We start from the raw sequence: 8,323 nt of genomic DNA on the forward strand, positions 1-8,323 counted from the left end.
CACGTTTCAACGGGCACACATGTGTCATGCTGCGATGGTGACGGTGCTCCCGGTTTTTTAGACCGGGAGGAAGTGAGGGCTTCACCTTTCTGGCAAATTGCCCGATGATGCTGGATGTAATTACCAGCGAAACGTCGTACTCAAAAATTGTAAATGTTGTGGATTTACTCTTCAACACACCGGTGGGCTGAAGGAGTGATCTATTTCTCTTTTGTCAATGTGACACATTTTTTACTGATTGGCCGTGTCAGGTAGTGGAGGGTTACGACACATTTATGAGTAATGCGATCTAACCCAAAAACGTTTATTATGAATAATATTGGTCGTGAAAGCCTACGGCCTTTCTGGCCGTGATTTTTATTTCAGCAGCATTGGTTCAACACGAGCAAACGTCAGAATGGTTTTCAGCTCTGCAAAGCTCATGATGACTTTTTGTGAAGTATTCCACAGTTTTGCATAGAACTAGGACCTGTAACTAACAGAGAGCATCCTTGCCTGCAAATATCTGGCAGTTCACCAGCGTCGGTTTGAGACACTGAATGCTCAAACGAACGCAAATGTGGTAATGATTATTTTGTGTTATCTCCATATATATAAAAGTTGTAAATATGTGTCTGTTCAAAATGTTTAGCGTACTTCCCGACATGCAACAAACTTGAAATTTACCATGTGGGTACTTTCCAGACTCTACACCATGCAAAAGTTATGAAAATACACTTTTTGTGTGTGGGGGGGGGGAGCTCAATAATGCATTTATTTTTTGTACGGCAAGTGAGCTGTGAGGTCAAATCTGTCACGTGACCCGCACATGTGGAAGCGTAACGCATTGTTGTGTAGTGGTTAGCGCGCTGCGCTACGAATCCGGCAACCCGAGTTCGATTCCCGCTCACGGCCACTACCAGTGACTATTATTTTAACCGGTCCTGGGCCTCCCCTACGTCGACTCAGCCTCAAAACGAGTAACTGCTGTGGTGTGTAAACATCGCCACTGGGGAGACAAAGGCCGCCGGGCGTGGTGGATCCAAGTCCCAGGAGAAGCTGGGTAGTACAGCTAGTGTATTATATGCGCGAGTACTAAAGCTGGAACGATTCGATTACCAAGTCGATTATAACCGATTCCTTGTGTATGGTAAATTACTCAGACCCCTTTAAAATGACAGCCATCCCCACATCTTACTTCCTGTGACGCGGCTGATGTGATCAAGTCCCTCCCATCAGGTGGGACAACCACAGCAAGAAAAAACTGCTGAAGTAGGCGAGAGATCTGCCGTGGCACGAGGTTATATAGGCCTCGGCAGTAGGGGGGAGAGAGAAGGGGGGGGGGGGAAAGTGGACCCCGCAGCAGCACCCGGGTCACTGGAGTAAAGTGGGCCACCACTCATTGATCCGTACATTTAACTCGATGAGTCGATTCGATTCCGTGCCCCGTTGGGTCCTCCCCCCTTTTGTGCATTTGGGTGTGCTGGGTTTCAACATAATTCCCGATCCATTGTGAATCTTCCCTTCCCCCATTTCAGCACTCCGATCTACATCCGACAGGAGATGATAAACCGCAGGGAGGGGGAGTAAAACCTAATCGCCAGGTAATTGGAAAAGTCGCCCATTGTCTCGCGGATTTGCATGATTGATGGATGGGGCAGAGGAACGTGCTACAGGGACACGCCCTGAGGAATGCAGGCATCGGCCTTTGGATGAAAAACTATTTTTCAGTAATTCAGTGGGCAGTGCTCTCACTGGCAGCTCATTCTCAATTAATGTGGCTGATTCACCACGTGTTTGTGCCACATTTTGTATCTGAGTTGAGTCCATTTTTGTTTCCTTTCCTGTTTCTCTACTCCCTCCTGGTATAGCCGGGTGGGGGTATCGAAGGGGGAATGGGCAGATTGTGTTTAACCTTGAGTTTGTCGTGGCATGGGGTGCTGGTATGATTCCGCTCTTGGCTTCCACACCCTGAAATTCCAATAATTACCTGTCTTTGTGCGCTGTGGTTGCCTCGGATTGGTGTGCCACTCTCTCGCTGGATTGTTACCTTGCCATCTCTGCGTGTAATTATGTTGGTAGTTCTTGGGTGCTTGCTCCTCTCTGAAAAAAAATTCCGCAGACTACCTACTGGATCTCCTCTCTGTTTCAAAGAACAAATTTGACCTCAGGTCTTCGCTCATTTACCAGCTTCACATTCCCTATTGCCGTACAAAAACTGGAGGAAGGGCCTTTGCTATTGATGCCCCCAGGGTCTGGAATGCTATTGCCAATAAACTGCAACTTGAATCACTATCTATGAGATCTTCACTCAAAACTGCTCTGGAGGAGTTGTACAACCCTAGCTGCCACTGCTATTCAGTGGCCTAAAATATGGCTCTAGATTTTGGTGTTATAATTTATTTATGTAGTTTATTGTTTAAAATTTGGTCACAGTCCCTATGATCACTGTTACATTGGATTTATGGCTTTTATTTTGGTGATTTCGAAAAGTGTTTTTTTTGTTTTGGCCATGTTTTTGTTTATTGTAGTACGGAGTTAGACTGATGGCTTTAATCTTAGTTGTCTTGTGGTTGTTGTTGTTGTTATTTGACTTGCATCCCACTGGGATTTTTGCACACCGCGTTGGTGTACGGTGCTATTTCAGGAATATTTTGATATTTTTTTCCTGTATTTTCTGTTTGCACAGTCACATAATCACTTTAAGATGTTTTCTTGTTCATGTTTTTTTTTGTTGCGGTTGCACCCGATTCAAGAGCGAATGGCTCACAGGGCTATACCAAATAAATGAACTATGAACTAACTAACTCTGTATTGTGGGGCTTGGTGTGAGGTGCTGTAGCTGCTCACGTGATTTTTACTTCCCTCTAGATGGCAGGGTGCATTATCTCTCTCCCTGTGTTTTGTCCGAATTATGGCTCCTAATTCTATATAGCCATGCCGTGTGAACCCTATTCTGTATGTGGTGTAAGGAGGCCGTCTCTGGGTCGAAAACCATACCCACAATTTCTGTAATCTCTGGACTCAAGGATTAAAAAAACAATCTTGAACATTTTGTCACCTTCGTGGTATTGATCAACATCACCTGCGTAATACACTCCTCGTTTACGCACTGGGTCATAAATTTGGCAGCATTAAACCCCTCAGTGTTGAATATTCTCCAAACTTCGTAATCACTGTTAGGCTGAGTTGTTTGAAATAATTCCTAACCTTGTATGGTAGCGACTTTACCCATGGTATAGAATATTCATGTAACCTTCTTTTCAGCACTTGTTTTCTCGTCCAACTTCCTCAGACCTCTGATCATTGCCTCCACTTCGACTGTTGTGATATGAGTGTATGTCTCTGTTCCTATTGTGTGGATCAAAATAGGGGATTCTGACGAAAGCTTTCTCCGTCAATTTAAGAGTCTTACTACTGAATGAGTATTCGGAAAGTTGGTCGTTGTGAGAGGAGTCAGTGTCAGATGAGCTATCACTCAAACTTTGCCGCTGCTTAACATAACTTCTGTAATGTATTTTGCGCCTGTGTTGTGGGTATGAACGTAGAGCGAGACTTCTCTTGGAGGCAATGCGTTTATTACAATAAACGATAACAACACCAATAGCCGTAACACGACTGGTGTCTGTTAAAAACACTGCTGCAGTCAATCACAGTTGGTTTTGAGTGATTACATTGGGGTGGGGGGGGAGGGATGGCAAGTGATGGGTGATGGGAGGAGACAAGGGACGCAACGTGACCGTCCATGTACGAGGATAAGAGTTGCCATCTGTGACGTACACAACCTGGGGACACATCATGGGAAGAAGGATCTCTCAAAACCCGAAGAGGGGAGAACTACATGGAAACGCATTGTCTCGAGCAATGAATTAGCACAAGGGTACGAACAGGGGTTGGAGTCATGTTCTTCGTATGGTCGACGTTTATGTAGAGCAACAACTATATTGGATTGAGGTGGTTGATCCAGATCATTGTGTTAGAAGTAGAGTTGGTGCATCGCTGTGATGATGCCTCCGAATTTGTGAATTGGACATTGAGTTTTCATATATTCCATAGTCTATTCAGGCTTGGAGTTAGGGATAGGGCTACAGATTTGCTGCAGAAATATTTTTCAGAGCGTCAGTGTTTGGCACTACATGTAGGGCAGTTCCACATATTAGGCAAACATCACAATTTCAGCATCATCTTAATTTTATATATTTATATGGGATATAATATAGAAGGTAATTATTGCTTTAGAAATGACATTATTCACACAGATGATTTCTATCTGAATCTCTTGGTTGAAATACTTTGCCCAAGGTAAGATAACTGTGCGATTATGGTAATGAGTATCCACGTCCGTCTGAGACCGTGGAACTGCCCTCCAGCACTGCCGCTCACATCAGGGGACGTAGGAACGACTATGGTTGCTGGCTTCACCGTGGCCAACTAGTTTATTGATGGGCATCTCCTCCTTGCCATCCTCCTAAATTTCCAACACCATGACCACCTCCACAACCTTGTGCTTGTCGCCCCCAACTCAAGCTCAGTGCAAACCCCTTGGAGGGCTGGCATTACCCAAGGGACACAGAACTCTGCCTCACATTTGGTTTCTAGAAGCTCCGCAACAGCCACACTGTGGATGTAGACAGCCCTTAGCGTTATAAATGTGAGCCACTCGCGTGTCCCAAACACTCAAAAGAATTGAGACGAGGCGATAGTATTAGATACAAATATTTATTATTAAAACGCGACGCCTTGTAAGGAAGGGGAGGTGCTGGTGGGGGTGGGTGGTGCTGGAAGTGTGGGGGGCTGTGAGATGCTCAGAGGGTGTTCGAGGCCTGGGGGGGCAGGTCTTGGGAGGCTTCTTGAATGCCGGGCTCCAGTGAGCAGCCAGAGATGTCCTCTTCCTCCTCAACCGTGACAAGCTGTGGACATACTGACCCATTAGACACTACACACAACTCAGTACTTGGCAGACAAATGCCAATTGCACACCAGGTGCTGAGTCACCTTGTGCCCACATCTGTCATTGGGGGTGCCCTTTCACACGTGTTGAGATGAGATGTGATGTAAAGCGCTCTGAGATGCCCCGGTGTACAGAAAGGTGCTAAATCATTCTCATCATTATCACTGTATCCAGCAATAATGAAATTGTCTATAGATAGATAATCTGTATTTGTAAACGGGGACCATGACGGCTTAACGTGATGGTTAGACCAGTTCATCATTATCATAATACACTGAATCGTGTGTGCATGAATCTATTATTTACGTTAAACGCAAATTATATACGTGTATGTGTGTGTGTGCGATGCGCGAGTGCTGTGCACTCACCTCCACCTCGCTCTGCAGACGCTGCTGCTCCGAGTGTTCATTCTGCTCGTTGTCGCGGTAGGGCGCCAGCTCAGCGTGCAGCTCCGCCACTACACGTTGATACCACTGAATCTCTGCCTGCAGAGATTCCAGTTGCCAGTTCCTGTCAATGAGCTGCGTGGGCCACGGGCAAATGGCGGCAGAGGGACACAGGAAAGCATTTTAACGACTGCGTGAGGTTATTGCAGAACATACAGGTATAATAACACACACACAACCAGGATCTTCATTTATAATTGAGTAATGTAATGAGCTACGAAGCTCTTTTACACAGATGTCCATACACCACCTTTGACCAAATAAACCGAAATGCATCCAATCATCTCAGATCTTGGAAGAAAAGCATGGTTGAACCTCAAGTGCTTGGATGGGCAACCACCATCAATACAAACCAAGATAACACCTATAAAAGCATGATGAAGACCGCTTGTGTTGCAATCGAAACGTCGTGGGTTTTTTTATATCATTAAAAAAAAGTACGTGACTTTACCGAAAGAATCAAGAATATGAATTCCTGCAGTCACGAAAGTTTTATGTTAAACATTTTTTAGGAATTAATTAACCCAAAATCTGGATTAAAATAATAGATTAAGATCGCTTCCCAACCAAAAAGAGGGAGGGGATGGAGATGCATGTAGCAGAGGGGAGCAGATGGTCTAGTAGTCGTAGGTACTTCTACTAGAGGTGGGATGGTGGATCGTAACGTGGTACAGTCCCTAAACAGAGAATGCTCAGTAACCTAGTGCGCATCCATTCTGTACAACCATCAGTGTGAAAAATAAGTGTATACATACAGTCCTCGACTTAGGAACACCATACTTACGGAGACCCGACTTACGGATACCCGACTTCCGAATCTGATTCTATGAAATGTATTAATTTTTGGTTACCATTGACTTTAAAACGCGAACTTGCACTTCCAAACTAAACCACAGAACTATTTTGTTCAGTGCTGCGATCCTCCACGAGATGTCATGAGTCAGCCTCGTGCACGCGCACATGTGCGTATATGTGAAAGTGATTGTGTGGGGAGCGGTAGTGTTGCAGTTCACGCGCTGCGCTACAAACCCACCGACCCAAGTTCAATTCCAACTCACGGCCAACACCAGTGACGATTATCTGAACCATTCCTGGGCCTCCCGTAGGTCAACTCGGCCTCAAATGAGCACCTAGCGCGCTGTATAAACATCACCACTCGGGACACAAATGCAGCTGGGTGTGGTGCTGGCACACAACCCCTCGCATGTCGTGCTGGCTTTCATAGGCTATCGCTAACAGCACGTGCCCCAACAGCCTATTAAAGCTACACGGTGGATCTTTGTGCGGATCGGAAGTGTAGCGGTGAGCACGCTTGTGATTTGAAAGCGGTGAGTGAAAATAAAAAATATTTTTACTACATTTTATGTATTACTTACGATACACTATAATTTTAGTGTTAATGCAAATGTACATGATTTCTTATTTACGAGTTTAACAATGCTTGACTTTTGTTGAACCTTAACACATTTTATAACACTGACAATATGGGAATTTAAATATCGCACATTATTGTATTCCGACTTACGAACCGTTCCGACTTATGAATGGGCCTCAGGAACTAAATGCGTTCGTAAGTCGAGGACTGCCATATTATTGATATATTTGTCTATTATACTATGTGTATTATTAGTTGTTTATCATGTAAAATTAGTTTACACTTGAAAAATATTCACCATAAATCCGGTATGTGGGGAAAAAATATTGATAGAGTATGTGTAGTGGCATAGCGCTGGCTGCTGGTAAAAAAGGGTAACTGCGGTGTATGGTAGTACCCACGTCAGCAGGCCACGATAGACACGAGAGGGGGACATCTAGGGGAAAGGTCACAGAGGGGGGGCCATCGGGAACCCGCTAGTAGGTTCCAGAGAGGGGGCGTGGCTGTGGCGGAGCGAGGCCACGCTGAGAGTATAAGAAGGGCCCCTGTGAGGGACCTTGTGGCTGTTGCTGGAAGTGGGATCCTCGTCGTGCTGTTCGTATATTTAAGATAGTCGTCGTCACCATCTCGTCATCGTCGTTGTCGTCTCGTCGCTGTCGTCTTGTCGCCATCGTCGCTGCCGTCTTCACTCGATATTACGCTGCTAGATAGGTGTTCGCTGTCTCCGTTCAGTGCTGTCAGTGTTAGATGGTTAGTGTTGTGTATAGGCAAGCAACGGTAATAGTGTGTACCCACGTAGGGTGTCTGTATTATCCCAATGGTGCTCGTTAAATAAAAGAAGCGCCTAAAAGTCTTACTGTCTCTGAGTTAGTCACTACACATGTACACATGAAAGTGACTACTGTAGTCAGAGATGCAAACGCTTGGGCGTCATCTGGTGCCTTACTGTCACCATCCAGGGTAAACTATTTGGGTCTTTATAGTAAAGTTCGTAAATCTCAAGTACGCTATGGCAAGGTACCACAGTACATAACATGTGATTGGCTATCAATGATTTGAGTACGTTAATAGTGAAAGTACGTACAACGGGAGGGCGTAAATAATGGTATTACTGTATATATGTGCGTTTGTGCCATGCCGGACTTCATAGGTGCTCGCTAACAGCACTTGCTCACCTTCGCCTCACTCTGCTGGTGCAGCACTTGCAGATCCTGGAGCTGACAGTGAATGCTCTGCAGGTTTTCTTGGCATGGCGCCAGCTCAGCGTGCAGCTCCGCCACCACACGCTGGTAACCCAAAATCCCCACCTGCAGGGATGCCAGGTGCTCATTCTTTTCGATGAGCTGCATGGGCCACGGACAAACGGCAGCAGAAGGACATGGCTAAGCATTTTAACGACTGCGTGCAGTTGTTAAAGAACATACAAATCCAACAAACACATACAGAACCAGTATCTTTATTTTAAATGAAGGAATCTGATAAGCTATGAAACTCTTTTTCACAGATGTCCATACACCACACCACCTATGACCAAATGACCTGGAATGCACCCAATATTATAAGATCTTGGAA

At 45.2% G+C, this 8,323-nt stretch overlaps 1 long non-coding RNA gene across 1 annotated transcript; it reads right to left on the minus strand.

Moving 5' to 3' along the window:
• Positions 1–4,445: 4,445 nt before the first annotated feature.
• On the minus strand, positions 4,446–8,025 carry LOC142923477 (uncharacterized). Its single transcript, XR_012940782.1, has 3 exons — positions 7,927–8,025; positions 5,299–5,451; positions 4,446–4,889 (listed from the first exon to the last, which is right to left on the minus strand). It is a non-coding gene; the product is annotated as an uncharacterized LOC142923477 (long non-coding RNA).
• Positions 8,026–8,323: the final 298 nt, after the last annotated feature.

The sequence above is a fragment of the Petromyzon marinus genome, unplaced genomic scaffold (genome assembly GCF_048934315.1).
Source record: "Petromyzon marinus isolate PM22_M1 ecotype Great Lakes invasive population unplaced genomic scaffold, UKy_Petmar_22M1.pri1.0 PM_Scaffold_56, whole genome shotgun sequence".
In the NCBI taxonomy this organism is placed as follows: Eukaryota; Metazoa; Chordata; class Hyperoartia; order Petromyzontiformes; family Petromyzontidae; genus Petromyzon; species Petromyzon marinus.